The sequence below is a fragment of the Cygnus olor genome, chromosome 2 (genome assembly GCF_009769625.2).
Source record: "Cygnus olor isolate bCygOlo1 chromosome 2, bCygOlo1.pri.v2, whole genome shotgun sequence".
Lineage (NCBI taxonomy): Eukaryota > Metazoa > Chordata > Aves > Anseriformes > Anatidae > Cygnus > Cygnus olor.
In genome coordinates this window covers 105,768,953-105,796,149 of record NC_049170.1, presented here as the reverse complement: position 1 = coordinate 105,796,149, position 27,197 = coordinate 105,768,953, and the positions used below count along the sequence as shown (strand labels likewise).

The 27,197-nt window shown below is 39.4% G+C and overlaps 1 long non-coding RNA gene across 1 annotated transcript in view; it reads right to left on the bottom strand.

Moving 5' to 3' along the window:
- Nucleotides 1–19,073, bottom strand: part of LOC121066467 — a 44,855-nt gene extending 25,782 nt beyond the window's left edge. The window contains exon 1 of the long non-coding RNA XR_005817789.1: nucleotides 18,963–19,073. This is a non-coding gene — a long non-coding RNA (uncharacterized LOC121066467). The remainder of the gene's footprint in view (nucleotides 1–18,962) is intronic.
- Nucleotides 19,074–27,197: the final 8,124 nt, after the last annotated feature.

Below are 27,197 nucleotides of genomic sequence, written 5' to 3'. Positions count from 1 at the left end.
CAAAACGTGTTTGCTTTGCTTAAGAAAGGTAAAACCAAATATAACTGCACACGTAATGTCAACGGCTAGGTGTGGACATGTTCCTCCCCACTTCAGTTACACACACGGTATAGCGCAGGCATAGAATCACAATCACAGAAAGGCTTGGGTTGGAAGGGACCTTAAAGATCACCTAGTTCCAACTCACCTGCCATGGGCAGGGATGCCACTCACTAGATCAGGTTGCTCAAAGCCGCAGCCAGCCTGGCCTTGAACACCTCCAGGGATGGGGCTTCCACAGCTTCTCTGGGCAACCTGTGCCAGTGCCTCACCACCCTCTGAGAAGAATTTCCTGCTAACATCTAACCTAAATCTACCCTCTTTTAGTTTAAAACCATTCCCCCTTGTCCTGTCACTGTCTGCCCAAACAAACATTTGCTCTCTATCTTTTTTATACATCCCCTGTAAGTATTGAAAAGCTGCAAAAAGTAGCTTTTAAACAGAATAAGATAGCATCTGGAAAGATGAACATAAACATATAGATGTCACTGCTTTCCCTGTCAGTACTTCTGCTAACTCTCTGCTTACAAAAGTAGGACCCAATTATCTTGTTTTCCTCCCAATAAAAATGGATTTCCTTTCATTACTTTTTTCATCTAAGACACAAATCCAGACTTCTTGTCTTAAGAACTTCCAGAATTCAAAAGTCCTAGGCAGGTATATCTTTAAATTACATACAAATCTGATATTTCCTTCTCCTACAACTGTATTTAAAGAACCCCACACAAAATTTGTAACTATGGTTAACATCCCACTTTTCTATCCAAGTGTTCTTTACAAAAAGCAGATGAATCAGGAGGAAGAAATGGCTGCAGATGTGCAAACAGGCAGTTAAGGTCAGTCTGCTAACTTCTTTGGCACATCTTGGGTTTTCCTTAAATACCAGTCACATTTACAGCCCCAACCTACACTAGTATCTGGCTAAGAATCATCTTACCATGACTAATCTAGAGTTTCTTCAACACACATATATCCTGAACTATAAAATTTCCTTACTTCAAGAGCTATACACACATCTGCATCTGTCCATGGACAATCTGCCATGTTCTTCCGAGTAATATCTAAGATTCTACAGTAAGATACAGAAGTACTAGAAAAAGTAGAAAGTATGACTAATGGTTAGAAGCACATATGAAGGTCTTTCTTTCTAAAAGAACTGCCACAATGCAAGTAGCAGTATCTGTAGGACACAAAATGGACACAAAAGAATATCAAAAGAGAGAAGCATTTAATCATTGCATGTTTGAAATGCTATGAGATGTGAAACTATTACCCAGTACAATGCATTTATGCACTCTGTTTGATGTCAATGAAACTATCAGGAAAAGAAAGCTAATACTTATGAGTGCCCATTTACCTGTTGTCTCAAAGCAAATAAGCCTGTCAGTCCCTTCCTTAGAGCAGTAAAACAGGCAATCCCACCCAAGCAGGGAAGGACTGATGTGTGCTATTAGACTTTCATCCACCTCTGTGGCTTTCTTCTTTCTAACATCGCTAACTCTGAGAAAATACAGTGAGACCTTATTCTATGGACTGAATTTCTCTGCAATGGCAATAGCTGCTGGTTGTCTGAAAGAGCAAACTGCAACAACACATCCCAAAAGTGCCATCAGCCAACTGCACTCCTCTTCCTCAGAGAACTGCAAGCATAATAATGATTGTGTCAGAGAGACATAAAAGAGAATATGAAGAGATGTAAATGTAATCTTTTTATTGCTTGCAATGATCTCAATTAATCGCTTACAGATTGAATGTGTTTTTATACACTGGGTGTTCAGGATATGCCTAAGACAATTGCTTTAGGAATGTCTGGTCCAAACAGACATGATTATATACTTTGGTAGTTTTCTGCAAATGAATAAACTATTACAAGAACCATGTGTTCCCATTTGAGAAATAATATACCAGATAAATGTTAACATGGGAAAAAAACAAAAGTTAGAATTTGTAAACATGTTGTTCATGGAATGGACTAAAAAACATGATTTTAAGTTAGCAACATTTTTCTAACAGCAGTTATATATCACTTATTGGAACTGGCAAAATTAATCTGCTGAATTTCAGCTTTAGAATGTTTTCTTCCTTTGAAAAGAAGTCAAATTCCATTTAGGGATGGGATGAGGTAGGCTCAGATGGGTTGGGATGGGAAGGATGGGCCAGAAAAAGTAGCACTGGCTGTAAAATAACATTGCAATTTTCAGTACATAGATCACAGGCATATAAAAACTTTATAAGTCAAATATAGATGTGAAATTTCTGCTTTGCAATATATCTATGCATCTTTAGAAGTAAATGTTTAATCTAAAAAGCCAAGGATTTTTTTTTCTATTGATATTCAAGACAAAAATCTGTGCTTAACAATTTATAATTCTGAATTCAGTATCTGGAGGATGTAAATCATAGAAAAACAATGAAGTTACAAAAACGAGCAGAGTTCTTCTGTGATGGTTCAGGTATTTTTTCCCCCCCTCACACTTTGTAATGTTGGATCTACAGCAATGACTAAAACTTCTGGTTTTAACACTGTCATCTCAGTTAGATTCTTATTCCCTGTCAGCTCCATTGTAAATTCCACTGAGAGGATAAAATACAAAGAGTTCATTTATAATTAAACTTGATTCAATCTCAGCAGCAAGGCAGAGCACGATAGGAGACAGGCAGTGTAAATGGTGAGTAAGTTTAATTAGGATAGTTGGAAAAAAATAAAATCAATTAATCTTAATTTTCGTACATTCTATCTAGAGAAATGTGAAGCAAAATAGAGACTTTTAAATTAAATATGTTAGATAGATGATAGAATCTGTGTCAAAATTAGTTATGACTATAGATAGGAGCTATGGGAAAACAAAAGTGGCCTTGTACTTCGAGTTTTGCAACCAAAGGAAAAAGATGAAGAAAAAAAAAATCTTTAGCTATAGATTTTTTTTTTTCTGTTTACTATGGGTATGTGTTTAGCATATTTAACATCACCTCTATCTTCTATATTGTATTCTTTCATTTCCGCACTTTCTTGTCATAATACATAAAGTTATACGTAATTACACAGTATATTCATAAAGCATAAACTCATAAAATTCCTTGCTTGCATGAGGACTAAGGGACATCTTGAAATACCAGCATTTACTGGCCATTTAAGTGAATAGCCTGAATGTAAGAAAGAAAGATGGCCCTGGATGTTACAGCTTTTCAGGTACAGATAATGCACTTAAACCATTACAGATTTATTTATCTGTTCTAGAAAGACACTTTTGTCCTCCTATGAGAAACATCTCAGAAGACACTCTTGCAAGAAGTTTCCTCCAGATGAAATGCCATTGTGTCTATTACACTTAAACTAATGCACAGAATTCGTCCTCGTTCGTGCTTACTTTTACTTAATATGGTTACTACAGTAATAGTCAGACAGCAAACATCACTTGCAAGACTTTTGCTGAACTGTAGACTTACTTTAATACTGCAGAAAATCTGAAAAGACAGAGAGACACTCAGCTAGGTTTTTCCAAACCGCCCCACTTTGGGTACCACTTGCTTCTTGTAGAAGCCTCTTCCAACTGTTTGCATTGCACAGTATATGCCTTGAAAATACACCATTCCTGCCAATCCCAAATACGGAAAAAAATCTTGAGGAAGTATCCAAATATTAATGGATAGCAGCAAAGAAACAAGGAAGTTATGAAAACATTTGATTTAAAATGCATTTTTATTTTGCTCTGAGTATCTCATGAACATTTGTAGTCTCACTTTTTCATGCTTTCACTCCCTAACCTGTGGTTTAGAAATTCTTTTCTCAATCAAAGCCAAAATTGTTGTGCAATCATATGACTACAACAGTTGGAAAAAAGTAAGGAAAACACCAGCAAGTCTTGTAACAAAATTAGGAGAGCTGGCAGGCCTGATACAGCCACTATTTCCACTGCATTTTCTACTCAAATGTCCGCACAGTTAGTAAGGACACAGAAGATAAGCACTGCCTACTGCTGGCCCTACTGAACAGCTTAGATACCTACCCTAACTGCTAGCTTGAGATGGAGGTTGGTACACCAAGTAACTCACCAGCACTTCTGAAATTCAGCTCAACTGCCTCTAGTTTTCAGGATCTTGTCTTCAGGTTCAATGAACAACAGATGGTGTGGTCATTAAGTCTCCATTCACCTCTTTCAATACTTAAAGAAATTATAATACTTGTTAGCTGCCCTACTTATGCAAGTGAACAGAAAGGATACATACCAAATTCAAAATGTGCACAAAACAAAAGACTCAAGTCACATTTTTATGTGACTTTAATAGGAGTCAGAGGAAGCTGAAACTTCATTCCTACTTAACCATCTATAAGATAATGTAAGCAACAAAACCAAAAATCAAACTTACACAAACGCACGCAAACACACAAATGCGAACTCTGGTATGACTCATCCCTGGATCTAAAACTTCAGCTCCCTGCACTTACTTTCCCCTTCATCCTTCCCACAGCCCATACGTAATCACATATTTTACTGGAAAGAGACAGCAGTCAGATGATCCAGGGCATTGGCAGGTGCAGTGTCTCTACTCTAGTTCATAGACACACTTGTACTGGTGTTGAACTTCACTAATGGAAGTTGTCTCCACACTCACATAGAAAAATTTGAAACAAGGCCAGAAAAAAAAAAAAAAGATTCAAACCCAAAACATAGACTCATCATTTGTTTAAACCCTAAGGAGACGGAAGGTTATAATTCCTGATTTGTAACCATATGCTCTGAGGATGCTCTGGTAGGTGCTTTGTACAGTGAAGATCAAGTACGACCACAGAAAAAGGCTGAATGCTGTAACTTCACAGAGTAAGGAGATATTTTTATGGGCAATGCCTGGCATGGAGGTGCACATCCAAAAGCTGCACTCCTCCAGCCAGCGGATGTGCAGCCAGTAATCTCTCCACTTTCTCCACACTCTTAGTTGCATGAAAAAGAAACAAACATTCTCCTGATTTTGAAAGACATTGAAGTTAAATAACTTACCAAAGTTAAATAAGCAATTCCCAAGTGAAATGAGTACAATAACACCGCAACTGAAAAGAAGTCTCATTTTGTGGTTGTCTCCAGTAGAATAAGCCACACAGGGACAGTATGGCCTGTTTTTCTTTTCTTTTATGATAATTTACTTTTAACTGAAGGCTCCGTTTGAAAGGGAGAGCAGAAAAAGAAAGAGTCCACAGAGCTACCAAGAGTCAGCAATTCACAGCCATTTAAAGCAGTATAATAATACCATGGGACAGGGCAGGTTTGAAATCATTAAGGAGACCAAATCTTGAGAGAGGAAATTGTAGCAAGATTGCATTATTTATAGAGTTAAACTATTCGCTGGACTGAATCCAAAGTAGTCGTTATTAAGCAGTGAAACTTTGCCTGCTATGAACAAGCCATTCTGTTCAGTCTCATATCAATATTACAACAGCTGGTTTCAGTCAAACTTTTGGTAATGAATTTTGGACCTATGTAATTCTGCTTCTGATCCACTTTGTAATTTTATCATTACAACTTTTGTTTTTGAAAGAAATTTACAAATACGCACACACACAAAATTCCTCCAGCTATAATTACAGCATTTTCAAATGAAAGAATTTGAAGTTTGATCTCTGATAGAGAGTTTGAACTCTCTACTTGCATTTCAGTGTCTTTTATCTGGATGCTTTATGGCTTGAAAATGTCCCCTGAAAACCTCTCTAAAAATTTAATTTCCAGATTTGGTGGTCAGTCCTGTAGAAACGATGCAAACAGACCCAAAATCTCATAGATTATCCATTGGGACCATGACTGTATCAATCATTCCTATAAAGCTTTTCCTTTTCAATAATCCATGAAGAGATTTGCAAACACCCTTTTGCTCTAGGCACTGTGAGGTTCAAAAAACAGTGCTCTAATTTTCATGTAGGTTGGATGAAATAATTTGCTGGAGACAATGTCATTATGCACTGTGTCAGAGTCTTCAAGGACACAGCACAGAAAAAGATGTAGTTGGGAAGGTGTGGGAATAAAGCAGGGGTGGAGAACGACACCAAAGTAAGCAGCATAATACAGAGATTTCTGCTTAAGTTCTCATCTAATGTCTTTTGCCTGAAAGGGAAAATGCAATATTCTTCCCCGTGTTTTTATTTTTCTCTTTCTGTGAACACATTAGGATTAAGGGGCAAAAAAGTGCAATCTCTAATTGCATAAATACTGAAAAATAGAATACTCCAATGTATAAATGGTGAATGGAAGACTTATCTAAGGAGGCTTACAAAATGGGGAAAAAAAAAGGAGGGGGGGAGGAGGAGGGAGGACAGATATATTAATATTACCGTCAGAAATCAGAGGAGGATGGTAGTCCCCAGTAGGAACCAACAGGTTATAGCCATACCACTATACTAATGATGATATAGCTGGCAACAGAACACATTATTTCGAATAAAGAAGGAGATTTCTCAGAAATCATTTTGCTGAGAAACACTGATTTCCCTGTCACAAAAAGCACAATAACACTAGAATAAAAGTCAATGTTGTTATGAATGGTTTATAGCTTCTCACGTGTTCTTCGTGCAGTGGTAACAAGGCAGGAGGAGAGATTGATGCCTTCTTTTGGATGCAGGGCTCTCAATCTGCTTGGTGCTGCTACCTTAATGCGGTGGTTTGGAAACAGCATACATTTTCAGTTTTTTAAGTCTAGGTCATGATCTCTAAGGATTAATAAAGCTTTGTAGTCATACAGGGGGGTGAAATTTTAAATTTGAAGGCACAGCTCCCTGAATTTTAACAGCTACCTTCTGTACACAGACGAAAAATGTGCTTAAGATGGGCACATCTTTACATTCATCCCTATTTCAAGGGAAGCAATAACTTCCAGTCCAGAACATAGACCAGAGAAAAATAACCAAAGGGACAAAAAATGAAGAAAGGCTATGTTTGCACTTTTATACAGATAGATTAAATAACTGGTCTTATGTGGTACCTATTTTCATCTTTCCAGTAAGAAAGAATTTCTGTAGCATCTTTTATCCAAGTATCCTTGGATCCAAGTTTTCTGGAAGAAAAGAATTTTGTGATTTGATATTAACTAAACTGCAGGATGGAGTTTTTGAATTTTATGAATGACAAGCAAAGTGGCAGTTCCCTTTCAGCATCAACACCCCAGTGCTCATTATTTGAGAAGAGTTCTGGAGACAAAGCAACTCACTCCAAACATATAAATAAACAAACATGAAAGATGACAAATCAGGCATCTATTGAGCTGCAGACATTTCAAAAGCTAAAACACTGGAAGCTGTCTTCTTGTCAGTGTGTATATACTCTTCATTTTGAAGATAATATATTTGCTATAGATACAGATCTGCAAAGAAAAGAATGAACTGACATTATCAAATAAACAGTCCATTTGACAACTCATTTTCCTTTAGAATAACCTGACAGATTATTTAATCTACAAATTGTAATGATAGATTTATGAGTGCTCTGAATCCTGTGGCTGAAGGAATATTGTTTTTACACAGCTCACAAGCACATAAGAACGTTGACTATAGGAAGTTGCAGTGGAAAGGAAGGAAAACACACACTTCTGAGTTGTTGTTCTCTATTCTTGATGCTTAAAGGCATTTGGAGAAAAAACAATAATCTAAGAATAACACCACTTTTCTATAGAAAAGCAGTTTGCTGAGCAAGCCCTTTAAACAGAGGCTTCCTAAACCTCACAGAGGGCAACTGAGTGACCTGTGTCTTAGGTGATTATTCCTTCCCACTGGATACAATGAACATAATGACTCAATTATCAGCATAGGAGCACAAATGAGAAATGAGTGAGGAACGTACTAAGAGGACTTCCTCAAAGCACAATGCTAAGATTTCTGTCAGTTTAAGCAGTTGTCTGAATAACACCACAAATTAGTCCTTCCTCAGACAAGTCCTTGAGGACTGCTTTTCACAGGGAGAGGGAAGGGAAAGGAAGAGAGTGAGAGCCCCGAGCAAATTATTGGGATTTGAGGCCCTTGCCAGTTCAGATTCATCTACTAGAAATATTTTCTGAGTGATAGTTATTTTTCAGGAGAAATGGGACACCACAGAATAACTTCTTAATGCTTGACATATAAAAGTGTAATGTTCAGTCCATATCAGGAAATGTCTTGTTTGTATAACATATATTTCCCAGCAGGCGCTATAAAAAGCTTTTCTAGCATAATTAGGATAATTGAATAAAAAGAATAAGGATCAGGTTTCACATATACAGACTTCTGGTTAAAAGCGGAAGCTGGAATATGTTTTTTGGAGAATATGGAATTATTTCCCAAGGAGAATACTCTACAGCAGAAAGCACCAGAAAAACCACATGAAGAAAACCACACTGGGAAACTCAAGCGCTTTCAGATGCATGTATCAGCTATTTCACGTACTTCTTGTTTAACTGGGGTGACTACTAAGATTGTTTTTAATCACTATCCAGATAAGATAATTACTTGAAAAGTCACTCAAACTTTAACAACCTACATAGCATTACTGCATAGAGATCTAAGTATAAGACTTGGAAAAATGGAACATATCTGTTTCTTCTGGACTGCTCAATTTCAGTCTTTTCAGCTTATTTAGTTGAAGCCAATTCTAAATCACCACATGATTCTCTGCATAAGGAGCTTCTCATCTATACTACCTGGGCAGGCAGAGCTGCATCAAAAATTCAACCACTTCTACGAGCATGCTGCATGAAATGCCAGCTGACCCCACGCCTTGAGATGCACTGACACACCATAAGTTGTTGTATTGGAGGTCAGGTACAACCACAGGGCAAGATCAAGACAATCATAGCTGCCAGCAGCTGTTATGCATGCCAAAAGTAAACAACTCACAACAGTGCAAAACAAAAAAGGTTATAAAACAAAAACACCCCATGTAAGCGAAACATTTTGAAGTCGACTCCTGGCATGAAAAACAGTAACCTCAGCAGATACAATGCCTTCCGTTCCTGCCAGGCATCTGTGATGATAATACAAGTCAGCCAGGACGGGGGGCAGGTTGGCCTTAATCTTCTCTTTCAGTGACTTCCCCAAAGAAAACTACATAGATTTTGATGTAAAAAGCAAGTGGAGAATTGGAAAGAAAAAATAAAAAACAGAGATAAAACAAGACATATTGAAACTACTTCTCTCCTGCCATTGCATCTCTGTAGTCCTGTCCTAGCTCCCAGGCTCAGAGTCAGTCAGTTCACTGATTGTCTTACTTGCAGCAATTTCCACTTGGTTCCCTCTTGACACTAAGAAATTTTATGACCTCCAAGATGTGGCTGTCTAGTTCCTGCTCCTCTCAGGTGTCCTCTGGACCTCTCTGCCTGACTCCACTGTTGAGGAGTCTTGAGAACTTTCTCTTCCCAGAAAAAATAATTCCTCCGACCCTCCACGTGATCCAATTGGTTTAAAAGGACTACAGTACAGTTGCCGATAAGAGTGACAAATCCAATATTGTTCACCCAACAGCTTCAGTGTTTCTTCTCTCAGGCCAAGGTTTGCAATACTTCTTCCAGGGCCAAAGCATAGAATTACTGAATGGTTTGGGTTGGAAGGGGCCTTAAAGATCATCTAGTTCCAACTCCCCTCTGCTTCTGTGTTAGAAAGCATGAAAAAGAAAAAAAAAAAAGAGAGAGAGAGAAGCAAGATTTGCTGGGTTACAACTCTTTTGCCACATCTGCTCTAACTGCAGAGGCATGATCTTCAGTAACAGCCCAGCCCAGAAGCCAGAAGGACAAATATACCAAGTTTCTGTGGTTGCAGACACAGATATCTTTTCAACAGTTACAGCACTGACTTTATTTTGGCTTCCTCATGCATTCTAGAAACTCCTGCTATATATGTGTGCATGGGACTATATTAAATTGCAAGTTTGGGGGGATAATTTCTTCACGTTTATTTTATTATTATTAATTCAGTAACTTCCAAATGTTTCTGTAAAAGAAGTAGTTTCCAATTCACTTTGACCCAAATCCTTGCCAGTTATTTAGCTGTTGATATATATATCTCAGTAATGAAAGCAAACCGAAAGGTAACCTAGCTCTGGTAAGTGACTTACTTTTACGCACATCTTCCTCTAATACAGCTGTGTCCACACGTCTGACTGTGCTTTGGCGTAAACTAATCTCCATGTTCCCACACAACTCTGTGCTATTTTAGCACAGCTGCATGGCATTTGGGGGGGGGGGGGAAGCACATGATGCTAAGTGTTCCAGTGAACTGTATGCACTCTGCAATTATTTTGCAGCCCAGTGCTGGATGTCTAACTGGATTCTAGGACTTAAAAAGGGATAACGGAAACAGTTCTCTCACTGAAATCTTCCAGTATTCCATAAGTCATCCACTTCAGCAGTGCAGTCGAAGTAGTAGTAAAGCAACATGTGGGAGGTGCTATTAGGTGTTATAATCTTGTCATTAATTACCATTAGTAGTTTTACACGTCTTAGGAGCCCTGAGTCCAGCTGACTGCAGATGAGTTGGGAGATTTTAAAGTCAGATTGCAGAGGAAGATATGACAGCAAAATCTGCATAACATTTTTTTTCAAAGCATTATTGTTCAATGGAACACCACATCTGGTTTCAGCTTGGACACAATGGTAGTACAGACCTGGCATGACCTGCAGGGAATGGTGTGCTGACAAACTCATTCTTCTAGAAACCAGTGCAAACTCACTCCGAGCAGCAGAAGCTGAAGATAATCATCAATAATTTCCTCAGCAGGGTGAAGAAAGCATCTGTTATGATTTGGAATTGCACTGTCTCAGCCTCCACTAATTGACAGACATCCAGTTCAGTGCACTAGAACAATGTTCAAGCCATTCTCCGGGAGGCAGGCAATGCTTAGTGGTATTAAGCTGTACTGGAAGTGCTATTCAGCCTGTTCACTTCAGGTATACAGTAAAGGAGCTCGGAATTGCTTCCCTTCTCTCTCAGGGAGACTTACCTCTCTCCATGAGCTACATAGGGAACTCAACTTCAATTACCTGAACTACATTTAAACAAGACATCTGATGTATCTAGCACCTAGCCTTTCTCTTGTACCAAACAAGAAATCCAACAGGGGTGCTTCTGGTTATCTTAAGGCCTGTTTGACAGCTGTGGAAAGTTCCCAAATAGCAAGCCTAACAAATAGTTCCTCAGTAGTAAGAGTAATGACAGGACCGCTTGAGGGCAATGGAAGAATATTTTGCTCCCACACCCACTGTGTTCAGTAAGGATGGTAGAGGCACTTTTGCCTTTCCACGAGGCTACTACTGGATGCACCCAGCAGATTTTACTGCAGTTTCTCATATATACCTGACTTTCTAGAATCTGGAAAAACAGGGCCTCTCCTTCAAGATGGAACATGCCAGACAGGAGTCTGATGTCCAGGAGAACCGTGCCTTCTCAGGAGGCGGGCACTGGCAGACGAAGGCAACTTAATTGGATTCAAGGTCCTACCCCACATCAGTGCAGACCTTCATGACAGAGCTGGTTGACAACATCTCTTGCCAAGCTACAGTCACTTTTTCCTCAGTACACACAGTTAGCAGGAGTACTACATGTAGTTACCCCACTATAGCCTAACTGAAGAGCTTTTTGGCCCAAACTCACATTCTGCTACCATTTGCTGATAGTTGTTGGTAGGTCTTAACAGCTGAGCAAGAAGGATACCCTTTCCAAAGGGCAAGAAAATCCAAGACATACCATATGGCTCAGCTCACAAACGGCACTGAACAAAGCTAATTAGTGACCATGCTGTACAAAGAGAGATACAAAATGGTTTATGAGTAGCTGAGAAATTCTGAATAATGAAGCATCTAGAAAGACAGTCCTAGGACAGCAGGGACACAAGGGAGACAGGCAGCTTGGTATCAATGAGGAGCTGTACTGTGTGGAGTGGCAGGGACACTATCAAAATCTTTCTAGGCCAGTGGGCTGCAGAGTTCCACGCATCCACATGAAGCTCATTCTAAAAGCTTGTTTTGGCATAGTTTCAAGTAAAACAGGCCTAAGAATGAGTTATCATTTCTGTTGATGAAGATCTACATCTGAAAGATGAAGATTTTCAGTTAACACGTGTCGTTGTTTTGGCTGCAACAGTTAATTGTCTTTGTAGAAGCTCACACAATGCTGTGTTTTGGACTTTTGATAAAAATAGTGGTGATAACAGAGGGATGTTTCAGTTGCTGCAGAGCAGTGCTTGCACAGAGCCAAGGACCTTTCTGCTCCTCATGCTGCCCTGCCAGCAAAGAGGCTGGGGGTGCACCAGGAGCTGGGGGCGACACAGCCAGGACGGCTGGCCAGGGCTGGCCAAGGGGATGTTCCATACCATGTGGGGTCATGGTCAGCAATAACAGCTGGGGTAAAGGAGGAGGAAGTGAGGGACACTGAGAGTGATGGCGTTTGTCTTCCCAAGAAACCATTATGTGTGGTGAGCCCTGCTCTGCTGGGAGTGGCTGAGCACCTGCGTGATGATGGGAAGTAGTCAATGAATTCCTGGCTGTGCTTTGTTTGTGCCTGTGGCTTTTGCTTTGCCTAGTAAACTCTCTGCATCTCAACCCATGAGCTTTTGTACTTCTGCCCTTTCCAATTCTCTCCCTCATCCCACCTGGGGAGAATGAGCAAGCAGCCGTGTGGGGGCTCAGCTGCCTGCTGGGACTAAACCACAACAGGGGACAACAATACAAGAAACAAAGAGATCACTTGGACTAATGAGAGAAAGCATATAACATATATGGTTCACTTAAAATACACGGAAAAGCACAGCACTTTAGTAAAGAACAATTTCTGCAAGTTAGTTACTTAATCTAGCTCCTAAATAACTACGTTTAAAAAGCTTCCCATGAGTCATTCTTAATGTGCATTTCAAAGTTTTCAGATATTTTAGAAACTTTATTAGAAAGTTTAGATATTATGTAGCAAAAAAGTAGAAGCTTCCAGAGCTCAAAGGCTGAAGTCAAATACCAGAATTTTCCCTAACAAATAAAAGCATCTTACAGGAATGGCTCCAAGGTAAACAAACTCATAATACTTTGTCCTTTGAGTAGTTTTGAATTTCAAGTTCTAATGAAGTCAAGGAGTTTATTATTCTTTTTATATTTATCATTGTTAAATTAAGAACTTTTTTTTTTAATTAGCAGAATGGACATGGTATCTGAAATATAGACACCTTTAAAGCAGTTTAAAGATAATACAAACATGAGGGGAAAATCTGTGCATAGGAAACCGAAGGCACTAGAAGGAGCAAGTCCAAATGCATTCCAAGAAATGCTTTAGCTTCAATATACAGAAACATAAACACCAGGGTTTAGGGACAAAAGGATAGATATCTTCATCACAAAGGCAATTCCTCTTCATTTCTAGCAAAAAGTGATACAAATGAATATTCCTACATGAAACAGAAAATCAGAGGAGGTTAACTTCTACCATCAAAACCTTTTCAGAGAAAGCATTTGGTCTATTACCAAGTCCTCACCTAGACCGCAGTAACAGAGCAGAAAAAGCATGTGTCTGTGTTTTATCTTCCTTTTATCTGCTTAAAAGGGTTTTGATTAGGTATCATAAGAAGTAAGTGCTAGCTCTCATTTCCTGGGGAAAAGTATGCCTTTTGTCCCACGTGGGCAGTGGCTAACAGCTGAAATCCACCTATTCATTTCTGCAAGTGACATCATTCTAAAAGGGTCGGTTCTCCCAATACAGAAAGACGCAAGTGACTGATGGTTTGGGGTAATTAAATAGTCTAATTACATCATAGCCAGATGCACCTCTTATCAAAGCTTTAATTTGTAAGAAACAGGAAAAAAAGATTCTGAAAATGAGTAATTTCCCCTCTAATCTCACCATGTATGCATTGGCATTTCTAAAGCTTCTTTGCTGTGGTTTTATGATTACTGTTTTCTTACATCATTGTCTTGTATTTACTACCAAGTGAAAACAGTTTACTTCATAAACCACAAAAGCCCCTTGATATCCCTTTCAGTGTAGCATTAATAATGTATTCCGATGTCCTGAGCATTATCCTAGATAGTTTATCAACAGCACATTAACCACTTAGTCTCATTACTTTCTGTACAGTGTTGCTATCTTAAATAGCATCAGTTCCTGTCTCCGTCCATTTTGGACTGAGAAAGAGAAGCATCACCATCTTGCCACTAACTGGTGGTCATTAATGGTGGTCTCATTTCGGAGACACACGGGTACCCTTTTTGAGACATTGCAAGCAGTTCTACCCACACAGCATCTAAAATGCAACTTTGAACACAGGCAAGGCTGTAATTCCCCAGTAGACACGTAAATTTCCTACTGCAACATTTTTTTTCCAGTCTTGCAAAATTCAGGGTTGGCTCACCTGTATTCATCAGGAAGTGTAAGAATTACAAAAAAGAAAATCCCATCCTTTGCAACAGCTCGCAGATTTTTGAACCCATTGTCTGACAACAAGGAGAGACAGGCAGCTAGCAACACACATTCTGGCCTTCTTCACTGCTTTCTACCTGTGGCAGTTTAGTGTCTCCCTACCTACACAATTCCATCCAAAAATCAATAAACATCCGACTGCTTAGATTATGACTCCAGCTTCCTTCATATTCACTTTACTCAAACAGGGCCTTATGCTTCCTCTCAGCTTGCTCCTCATAGCCTTCATCCCAACAGTGTGCATATAGTTACTTCATTTTATCCTCAAATTCATCCATACCATTCTTCTTTGCTGTAACAAGCCCAGAAAAATTGACAAAAACAGGTAATGCAGACTATAGTTTTGGCTTGAACTTCAGTCTTGCATACCCCACAGTTCATCACTGTTTCAGCAGTTCATGTTTTGAATGTACCTTATTTGCACATGAAATCTCAGGAGGAAGCTAAGTTTATTTTATTTGATAATGAGCTGACTATTAGCAGAGCTTTACCAGCCTGACAGCTATGCACACAATCAGTGTTTGACAGAAACGTTTGTGGATATTGGCTTATGTTCAAAGGTGATTCCAACATTTGAAACTACATCTCCTTTAAAACAGACCTTAGAGCAGGTTCAAAGCCTAGAAGTCTGTACGAGAAAACTCACCTACTGTAATTTAGTAAATTACTGTAATTAATTGAATCTGTGCAGTGCATCTAGATATCCACTTTTAGTAAAATATGCAAACATTTAATACATTTGAAACACTTATATTTCTGTCAGATTGGTTTGGAATTGATTCAGAGGGGATTGGGTTTGGTGGTGAAGAAGGGTAGAAGGATTTTTTTTTCCTAGCTTGTTTGTTCACAGAAATTATCATTTAAAAACATAAGAATCCAGAGGATAACTCTAAGGGATATGAGACAACTGAAATCAAGGAAAGTTATCCAAATATTATGTTCAATCCAAGACACAGAAGTACATCCCATAGGTGTCCTTCACATGAAACAATGAGTAAAAAAAATAATATATATATATATATATATATATATATATATGTATATATATTTGGCCAAAGAAAGTGGAAAGTAAGCAGTATATCCAGATTTTGATGACAATTGAGAGAAATAAAAAAGTTTTCCAAATCACAGACACCTAAAGCATGAGGTTGGAGACTGGGAGATTTTGTTGCTGTTGAGGTTTACTTCAAATGTTGTGACATCCAATATAAATACTTCTCACAGCATTTTTTTATTTTTTTTTTTTGAGGACTGCATGTGAAAACCTCTAGATCCTGAAAACTACAGCTGTTAACATTAAGAACAACATTACTAAAGGACTGTCCTGATTTCATCTGGGTTCCAGTGAATTTTCTTCAGAGCAGCTGGTATGGCACTGTGCTTTGGTTATAGGATGAAAAATAACGTTAATACCCCAGCAATGTTTCAGTTGTTGCAGAGCAGTGCTTACACAGAGCCAAGGACTTTTCAGCTCCTCACAGTGCCCCATCAGCGAGGAGGCTGGGGGTGCACCAGAAGCTGAGAGGGGACACAGCCAGGACAGCTGGCCCAACTTGTTCAAAGCTCAAGACCAAGTTAGACAAGGCCCTGAGCAACCTGATCTAGTGGGTGGCATCCCTGCCAATGGCAGGGGGGTTGGAACTAGGTGATCTTTGAGGTCCCTTCCAACCCAGGCCATTCTATGATTATTTAGTTTCTGTTTTTACTGCCCAGGGAAGGATGGGGGGGGGGGGGGGGAAATTGGGGAGTTGTTAAGGGAAAATAACAGTCATTTAAAATTAAAAACATAATGTGTGGTTGTGCTTGGGTAGCAACAGAGATTCTTAAAAAAATTTCCATGATACAATCTTGTTGAAAGAACCAAATATCAGAAATATCACAGATATCACAGGTAGGTCCATGGATTTTTATTTATGCATAAAGAGATCACAGCTGCTGAGCATTAATACTGCAGATGGGTATTTTCATGACGTTGATATTCTCACAAAGAAGGATCAAGATGCTCAGTGTTTATGTAATTGCACAGAAAGAAACAGATTATTGGTTTTGCATGTTGCCACAGAATTGAAAACATCTACAGTGAATAGTTAGTAATTAAATAAATAGCAGTCACATGTGTCATTTTCTCAATTCTGCAATGCCATTAAAGACAACACTGATCTGCAACAGCAAGAATCTGATCTTAGAGGCAGAGTCAAACTCTACCACTTACGGTTTTACCACAAGTGAATAACATATATTGAAAACTACACACAAAAGCTGTGTCTCTTTAGAATCTAAGTTCATTTGAAATAACTGACTTAAGTTCAAGGCAAGCAAGAAAATATACAACACGTAAGCAGAGAAGCTAGGTTCATTTTTGTACTTCCCCCCCCCATTGAGGCTGCTCTCAATTATCTTTGAGAGATCACAGCAACTGGGAGAGGTTCCTGAGGACTGGCAGAAAGCAAGCACCTCTCCTGTCTTCAGGAAAGCCAAGCAGCAGGATGTGGGGAGCAAGAGGCTGGCCAGCATCACCTCAGCACCCAGAAAAGTCATGGAACAAGCAATCCTGGAAAATTTTCAAAATATGCTAAGGAAAAGAAGGCAATTGAAACTAGTCAGCATGGATTTACGAACAGTAAATTGCAGTTGAGTCACCTGATAGCTTTCTGCAATGTGACGAGTACTCTGGTGGATGAGGGGAGAGCAATCAACTTTTTGTACCCTGACTTCAGAAAGACTTTTGACTAATATCTTCATAGACAAACTGATGAAATATGGACTAGGTAAGTAGACAGTGACAAGGACAGAAAACTAACTGAACTGCCAAATTCAAAGAGATGTGATCAGCAACATGAAGTACAACAGGAGGCCAGTCACCAGAGGTGTACCCCAGGGATTAGCACTGGGGCTAGTACTATTTAACCTCTTTGTTAATGTCCTAGGCAATGGGATGGAATGCCCCAGTAAATGCATCAGTAAATTTGCAGATGATACAAAGCTGGGAGAAGTAGCTGATACACCATAGGGTTTTGCTGCCATTCAGAGGGACCTTGACAGGCAAGAGAAATAGGTCAATGGGAATCCCATGAAATTCAGCAGCTACTTAGTTTCTTGTCATAGCAGAGCATGACTAAAACCATGTTCATTATCTGTCAACTCTGAATCCTGTATGCAATTTACATAAGGTCTGCTTTGGACATTTCTTCAGTAACACCAAGCTGCACAGATCATTGTTTGGCTCAGAAAGTTCAAATCATCAGTGGAAAACAAAAATCCTCACAGAAAAAGAAAAATACGAAGACCAATAACCACATTTCTCTCCCAGATAGCATACATGCATCAATGCATGACCATGGTTTCCACACATCTCAGATAGAAGGCCACAAAGAGAAAGATGTCTCTAAATTGTACCAGAAAGGATAGGCCTCAACCAAAACACCTGATCTTGAGAAGGCTGAAAAACAGGGATCCAACCTATGCCCCTTTTTCTAGCAAACAATCTAGTCTAGGTCTGCAAAGGCAAAATAGTGAATGAAGCCCTGGAGTAGCGATATATATCTTAAGGGTGTCTCTAACCATTTCATTCTTCACATGCCAGCTGCTTTCAGAAACCATAAAAACCTCACATGTCATTTCACCTTCTTTCCAATACATACCACTCAAAGGAAACAAATTCCTCATTATTTCTCTCCCAACATTACAGAAGCATGGGATAAAAATAAATCAGATACTCAATACCGACGTGCAACGGCAATCTACCAGTTTCCTTCATGAACCTCTACGTACACCTCATTTCACTCATCTGTGGCAGGGGACAGCAGACATCCACCCTCAGAAGTAATAGCATAGCGTAAAATAAAGGGAGTAAAATAAAAAGATGAAATAGCCTTTACCCTCAATGCTGTCTGTAGGGCTCCTGGTACGGTTCATTGACTGCAACCAGATGAGTTCACTATGCCTCACATTATACAGCTACTTGAAGGAAAATAATTTACTGCCAGGACAATTTGTCTCAAAGTCTCTGACTCTATTCTTAACTCCAGTCATCAAAGGCTGGATCTATTAACTTGCAAGAGATTCTTTAAAACAAAGCCTTTCTCCTGGTACTTAAGAAGGGGGAGGCTGTGTAGGTTAGGAACAATAAGACTCTCATTTATGTGATTTAATTTAACTCAGAATATGCTCCTTATTAGAAGATGTGTGGGTGGTGGTGTTTTCCTGTTTATAATGTTATTAAAGGGACTCCAATAAGGGTTTCATTATTATAAAGTGTAATCAAAGAAATTGTTTTCTACCAATTAAATGCTGCTAAATGAATACTTAAAAGCAGTGGCAGCTATAATGCTTTTCAGCTGGTGAAGATCTCAAAAAAATTCACAGTAGATTTGTGTGCCTGTTTGCACACACACAACACAACAGAAATTTGAAGATCATATCTTAAAAGCCAGAATGATGTAGGTTATTCATTATTCAGATAATACTAACAATGCAAGAATATTAGCTGTTTATATAGAAAAATAGGAGAAATGGCCATTACCTGTTTTCTCTCTCCTGTGTGCACCTTTTCACACCTGAATTCCTGCATGCAAGTTTGCACATAGCCCATGAAAGCCCCGCTGAAGTTTTCAGCACTGATAAACAAATGCATAATGACTCTGTAATGCAAGATCTTTTTTCAACATCATTGTAAAAAGGAAGGCACACAGGCCTATACAATAAATAATCACCACTTATCTCATGAACATAATCACAGGACAGGTGGGACCATGTAACCTTCTCCCACTTTTCACCATTAATCTTATTTGACTCTGCAGCTTTGGTGACAGCTGGGAAAATACCCACTGGAGGCTACTGCACAGATACAGCATGCTGCCTTTTCCTGCATTGCCTATGTGTCGTGGTGCTCGGTTTTGCATTGCACAAGAGGGAAAAGAGTCTCAGTAACATTTTGTTAAGGGTTTTAAACCTCTCATAAGACTGATCCCACAATCCCCAGGCATAGGCTGCCCCTGGTTGAAGGGCCCTTAAGTACAGAGCTGAGCACTTAGGATGAAAAAAACCTACAGTATCTCCACATTTTGCTATAAAGAGGGTATGTTACAACTTCTAAGTACACAGCAGAGGGAAGAGGGAGAAAGAGATCTCAATAGCTATCTAAATATTTGTGATGGATTGTGTGTGCTGTAGTGAAACCAGCAGATTTAGGGCACTTCCATTCCTAATTAGGCATCAGTGTGCTGACAAACACTTTAGAAGGAACCCAACTTGGAGATAAGTCTTGTTGCTGTCCTAAGGTCCTCAGAAAGCCGTTCAGATGGACAGCAGTCAGAGCATAAACAAGATGTGGGCTTTGCTTTTGACACGTGCCCAGATCGCACTAGCAGGGCAACATCTGTGAGGCTTTTCAGACATGAATGTTATATTGTTCTGCACCTACCATAAGAGGTGAGGGAAACAAGAGAATAGGCTCCCAGTTTCAAATCTGCCTTTTTTCCCTTTCCAAAATCCCTTTTGTTTTATTACCCCTGTATGCTTTGGCTGGCAACCCCAAAGCACATTTGTTTCCCACTAATACTTACGATTTTTTTTTCTCCTCGCTTCCCTCACAGTTTGGTGTGGTTTCTTGCATAAGCAGATCATTCCAAACAATTATACTAAATACTCCTCTCATTTCATTGTTTGTATGTCAAGTCTAAAAATGCAAAACCACATGAAACACAGACATATTTGCTATTTAAAGGTATTTTCAGTCAAGACTAAGTAGGCAGAATCACATAACTGTCTCCTCAATAACATAAGAATGTGTAACCTTGGCCAGGCAATGATACTTTGATAGTCCTCAACTTTTCTGCATTACTGAAAAGAAGTGATCTCACCTTATCCACAGTGCTCCTAGATCCCCCTATCTGCAAATAAAGCAGAGCCCTTTCTGCCACCCTGTACTTTCATGAACTATAAATAATTGTCTGGAAAAGAGCAGTCTTACAGATCACCCTCAGTTGATAACCTCACGTTCTGCGTTCACTCACAGTTACTCCTGTATGGTCACCTTTCCAGGTATACAGTGAGAACTCCCAGTTTGACCCATATTTCTCCATGTGTTTGTAGCAGATCAGTTAAGTGGTGACCATTTGGCAGAAGTGCCTCCCTCAGAGCTGAGGTAGGCACAGGCACCGCCAAATTCCCCATGTGACAAGTCTTTTTCCATGATGTTCCAAGGAATAATCCTGCTGATCTGCTGAGAAAAGTCTTGGTTCCTTGAAGCATGAAGCAAAATGTGGAGGCAAAGAGCTTGCACTGCAGTGTTTTGCTACAGAAATTAAAGACTAAGATAAAGTTAAGGATCTACTCAGAGCCTCCTGAAGAACCAGAAATGGAAATATAGGGAAAACCAAAAGGGGGACAACAGAGACAAATCCCCCCTGCACAGTTATCAGAAGGACAGAAATTGGGAAGATGACATTGCATCCTAGAGACGGAAAAGTCAGCTGAAGGGGTCTAGGCCCCTGAATGACTGGGCACCAGTGCTCTCACCTCCCAGTTCCAGTGCACGAGCTGGCTTTGCTAATTTACTAATGTAGGAGCTGAGTCACAGAGAAGTTGACAACATCAAAATAAAAAACAGATAAAACACTTCTTTCTTGATTCTCACTCTAGATCTTTGTATTGGTCCTGACAAAGAAACTGTTGTGCTTTCAGGAGCTGGTGATCCCTGTAACAGTGAACCTGAGTAGGCACAAGCCTGTGCTATGCTGCATGTACAGAACGCCTTTCAGGCCTATGCTGCGTTGCACAAATTCCTCAGCCACAAGATCAGCTCAGCACACTGAGTGTAACAGAAGGGCCTGCAGGCAGCTCCCACTCAGTACCAGCAATTACCCCACCTGCAGGGCCTTGCCTTCAACTAAAATTGAAGCAGGAAGCTCTGGTGAGAACATTCTTTAGGAATAGAGTTGTCTTCTTGTGTGAAAAGTACATGTGAGCTAGAAGGACCAAGGGGACGTGGTCAGATCTGCTCTGTGAAAATCCATCTGGGCTCCATCTGATGCTGCATGAATGGAAGATGCTTGAACATGTTCAGAGGAGGGCAACAAAGCTGGTTAAAAGGCTGGAAGGCATGTCCTGTGAGGAGAGGCTGAGGACACTTGGAAAATGCCCTTTATAATACTCTTGGTTAACCCTCAAGTGGTCAGAGAGTTGGACTCGATGATGTTTGTAGGTCTCTTCCAAATGACCTAAACAAAATGAAAATGAAATGAAAGGAAGGTGCCCGGCATTGAAAGGGACATAAGATTTACTTGCTATCTATATTCCTCTTCTTATTCTGTCTTATTAAAGCAGTTGTCTTACTAAGCCATTTGTTGTCGGGCCTTTCTTATTGAAATCCTAAAGGAACTCTGCACTGTCTCTCTCCCTCACCTCAATCTTATAAAACTACACTGCAGTGCAGTGCTCATAGTGCATCAGATTATTCTCAGTAGGACTACAGAACCATTTAGGTTGGATATTAGGAAGAACTTCTTTACTGAAAGGGTTGTTAGGCATTGGAATGGGCTGCCCAGGGAAGTGGTTGAGTCACCATCCCTGGAGGTCTTCAAAAGACGTTTAGATGTAGAGCTTAGTGATATGGTTTAGTGGAGGACTTGGTAGTGTTAGGTCAGAGGTTGGACTAGGTGATCTTGGAGGTCTCTTCCAACCTAGATGATTCTGTGAACTGCTAAACTGGATCAGATCAATAGCCAATGCCAGTACTGCTCTCCAGCTATGACCGGTGCCACACTCTTTGGAGGAAGTAGTAAACTCCACAGGCCATGATATTTGAAGACCACCACCCCAAAAGAAGTTTTGTCCTACCTCTATAACATTATTTACAGCCTGACTTACGCTCTCAACCCATTATTTTTGTTACATATAACATTAGTCTACAGCAGCTGGGGATGCAAAACAAAGCACATCCATACCAGCAGTACCATACTCAGTGGTACAGTTCCTCGGGTTAAGGTCAGGACAACAGAGGACTGACATCCATGAGTACTGCTGCCGGCTTTAGCCCAGCTCTTCTGCAAGCCAGCACCCTGAGCACAACTCTTTTAGCACTTCCCTTTTTACAGTGAGAATTGTTCATCAGAGGCCAAACCACACAGAGTCTAAAACACTACCACGCTAAGCATTGTTTCTCAGTGTGACATCTGAACCCCTCTTCCAAAATCTTTCTTCTTTCAGTGTCCCATGACCAAGGATTTCTCCACAGGAGCCTTCTCCATGAAGTCAGAAGAAGATGAAAATTCAACTTAAGCCTTTTGGAGACTTGACTTCCTTCTCCTTTCATACTTTTTTTTTCCACTTGTAACAGAATAAAAAGAAGTCCTGGCTTGAATCCTACAAGACCTAGGTTGCTGGCCTACCCATGCTTTTCCTAGCCACACTTCCAGCCCAGATGAGCTCTTCCATCAGGTGGGTCTGTTAAATCAGGTGCCTCGCTCCAAATACAGAGCAACTATGCTGGCTAACTGAATTCACCAGCTGTCACTAATCATTCATTTTCTGGGGTGGATTCACAGATTCCTGCTAAGCTGTTGCTCTCAACACCATTTTGTAACAGTGTAAGCCCGTGTATAAGAGCTACCAGTTTCCAGTTACGTGCATAAAATGTCTGCATATTGAAAATATTAATAAATGAAACAGGTTCAGTGGGATAGAAAAAATGGGATAAAAAAAGGGAGAGGAAATGGGTTAGAAAATGACTGTTTTTTTATTTCATAATTTTAAACAGAGAGAAAAACAAAGCTGAGTAATTATTGTCTGTTTATCTCACAATCTATGCTACAAGTATGTGTGCATTGATGAAATATAATTTATTCTAATCCTGTTCAGCATCACACCACACCATGAGCAATAAAGATTTGGATAAAATACTATCCAAATAGCTTATGTTCAAAATACCAAATCAACCAGGAATAATATTGCAAAAGCAAAACAACTCAAAAGCAAAACAACATTTTATGAAAACAACCATTAGCATGTTTTCAAGTGAAAGATTTACTGTGACTGGAGGAAGGACAGTATTGAGATTGGAAAGCAAGATAACTGCATTCAGTTATGCAGTTTTCTAGCATGTCTTTGGATAAGTTATTTAAACATCAGTTTCTTAACTGAAATAGCATCTCCTCTCCTCCTTGTCCCTATCCCACCTCCCACTGAACCAGAGCTGTTCATGGTTGTGCCACTCTGGATCTTCCACTGCCTGGCATGCTTAAAACTCGGGGGATCTGGAAACTCAATACCCCATTTTGATTAAAAAGTAACAATCCGAATTACACCTCATTTCCTTAAGGCCAATCTGAACCAACTGTTGAGTTGCACCCTTTCAATGTGCCCTGGCATGCCACTATGTGCCCAGTAGGGCAGAACGAACAGTGGGAATAAGTTTTTGAAAAGCTGCTTTGCAAGGAGATGCACGCTGGTTAACGCTGTAAATGCAGTCTTAGGAAATAGTCTTTAGAAAGTGACTTTTGGTATTCAAGTTCTTTAAAGCTCAGGAGTGATAAAGCTGTATGATGCTGCTGTGCTGTGATGCACACTGTCCAGTCTTAGTTTCTTTGTATAAAAGCACAGGAAAATCTCCTTCATCTATAGTCTTCCTCCAACCAGCCCCTGTGAATAGACTTCACTCTCCACCCAGTGGAAAGAAGACAGAGGGACACACTCATAATCTAGAATATGTTTTACGAGTGGGTAAATTGCTGTATCTACAGGCACTTCACCACCACTGCCACCAGCTTCACTCCAGCCCTGCATGCAGTGTGGTTTTGAGTCCCATTGGCAATTCTTGCATCTTTAGCTCAGTCATTTACATTCACTGGTTTATGTCAGATTATCAAAGTGACAGTGAGTTTCCTCCTTCATTTCACATACCTTGTAAACACACATACACAATGTTAACCATGGGGTACATTAACTTTCCAGCCTAACATACGCATGGTTGTCTCTGTTCCCGTTCCCCTCTTCTCCTGTTCTGCACAGTACAAAGGTTAACCTTAGTCTTCCAGTCACATTAATTCCAGACACTTAAAAAGCCATGAAACAATGCCATGATATACAGCACATTTATTTTCCTCTGAAACAGTTCTACATGGAAATCAGGTGGGCTTGGGGGCAACAACAGCATGTTTCAGATTGAAGAGGACATTTTGTCTCATCTTTTGGTAGAAACTTTGAAAGCTCCATATATTATTTATTAATGATAAAGCACTAGCTATTTTTAGAAAACACAGCTTGTTGATGAAAGGAATCATTTTTATCCACCTGTAGTGTGGATTTAAAATACTTTGAGAAAATCAAATTTTTGATATTATTGGGTCAAAACAAGTTTGAAGTATTTTTATAATAGGACTTTTATACAATTGTCATATATTCTGAAATTTTCAATGCTCAGATCAAATCTGCTTTCCTAGTACATGCATAGATACAAAATACACTTGTTCCTATTGCTTCAGGTGAATAATCTGATAAAACTATTTATAGGAACGATGCAAAGCAAGTGAGATACTCCCTCTTTCTTTATGCATCTGAGGAATGCACTTGAGGAATACTGCTTATCTCTAATAAAAACTGCTTTTTTAAAACTGCTTTATTAAAAAAGACAAAAAAAATCATAGACTAAGTAATTTATTTAAATAAAAACTAGATTAGAAAGGCCTAACTAACAGGGCAGTAATCCCTTGCAATCTCTGCCTTTTCTTCAAAAGTGCTTTGTATGATGGGTGGCTATGTTTGTCTAACTGTCACTCTTGTTGTTCAAACAACTGTTAACACAAAAATACATTCTAATGAACAGTATTTTTCATCACAAGGAAAAATTCTTGGTATATTACAAATCATTCAAGTCAAAACATCAGCCAATTCATCAGTCAAAGGAAATCCTATTATTTGTCCTTTTGGTCAATATAAATCCAGTAACAAAAGCCAAATTCAGATTTTTTAATACCTGTTTTTAAGGCTTCTAAAGAGTAAGATAGCATGAAATGTGGAGAACTAAGAAGCAATTTAAAGGCCATAAGGACTAGCAACTCACTGTTTATATGCAAAAGGCACTGTCCTAACAGTCATAAATAACTTCCCACCCACGGCCCACCCCCCCCAAAAAAAAAAAGTAAAAACAAATAAGAAAATCGAGTGGCTGATTTCAGTATCTTTTCTCTTTCACATTTTATTACTAAATGTGAAGTGTCATCAAGTGTCAGTGTTAGCTTTAAAATATCTGGGAATCCTACATCAAGGTATTTCTGGTATCCAGGAAATAACACACTAGACATACATTGGTGGATTGTGCTTCCTACAGACAAAGCAGTTAAAAATTATCAGCACACCATTTAGTCTATTACTAAAAGAGGACCTAGTTAAAATGGCCTGATGACTTTCAGGTACTCTAAAGCCTGTGGCGTTCCTTGCTATATAATGTTTTTAAATCTGAATGGCTGTATAATAAGTGTATAAGAAGCAGTATAGTTATACCCCTGCAAAAATAGCTTGGGAAGAGGCTGTACACACTTGTGTCAAGCTGTCTGATGAGTTGGAATGCTTTCCACCATCCCCTGAGTAGTTGCTAAGTGCTCGTTTCCATTCACCTAGCCAACCTATACGGCCTCCATCCAGTGCCGATCCATTTTGCACCCCTGGGGACTCTCTGCATTGCACATTCCTCTGTTTCCTCAGGTGGAAAGGCTGAAAAAGCACAAGAGAAAAGTGGCTGGACCTTTCAACCTTTCCTGCCTGCAGAAGAACTGAGTACATCAGACCTACTCTTGCTCTTACTAAGCTCTGTAAAGAATAGCATTTCACCAATTGTACTACATTTCTCTGTCCACCATTTTGAAACTCCATTTTCACTGACACCTTGAGGAGCTGGGAGTGATAGACACACACAGATTTTGTGCATTCTGCAATTCAAACCAGAGAGGATAAAAGATGTCTTCATTTGGAGAGGTTTTACAACTAGCGTACGAGCTGATCAGACTGATCTTTCTGTAGAACCCCCTATAATCCCCTGTATTTCCAGCTAAGAAACCTGCCCTAATGCCTCCTAGAAGATTTGTGTTTCCTGAGCATCACACAATAAGCCAGACATTCAATAATGAAGATGGATATATCACTTTTCTAAGCCATCCATAGAACTTGCCTGCTGAGCATGAAAGCATCTGTGGCTAATCTGTTCTTTTCCAAACTGTGGGGCATAGAAAAACATAACAAAAGAAGTGAAAATATATTGTCTGTAAAGCCAGGAAATGCCAATTGCTAATGAGAAGGAGAGAGACTATTTGTTCATTTTGGTGCACGTATGAGGCAAAATGCTGCTCTAACCCCAAGTATTTTGGCTCAGTTGCCATCATTTATAACTGGAACATGAATGTGACCAGTACAAAGATAGTTAACAGATTTCTTCCATGCTATTGAAACCAATAGAATACATTTTAAGTATTCAGCTGAAATTAACAGAAACAGTGTACCACGAAGTAATCTGATTTGGCGGCTCTCCTGCCAACTACCCATTTGCCAAGAATTTCCTGAGGTAGCAAGCATAAAAGAGATACAAGTACTACCAAAAAAAAAAAAAAGTTTGTTTCTAAATTGCCGCATACAAAACAGTTTGCTACTATAGGTATCCCTGCTGGGGAGGAAAGAGGAAAAAAACTTCAGGGAAAAAAAAAAAAAAAAAAAAAAGATTGTTCTCTAATAATTAGTTCCAAACCTAGTCAACACAATGATTTCTAGG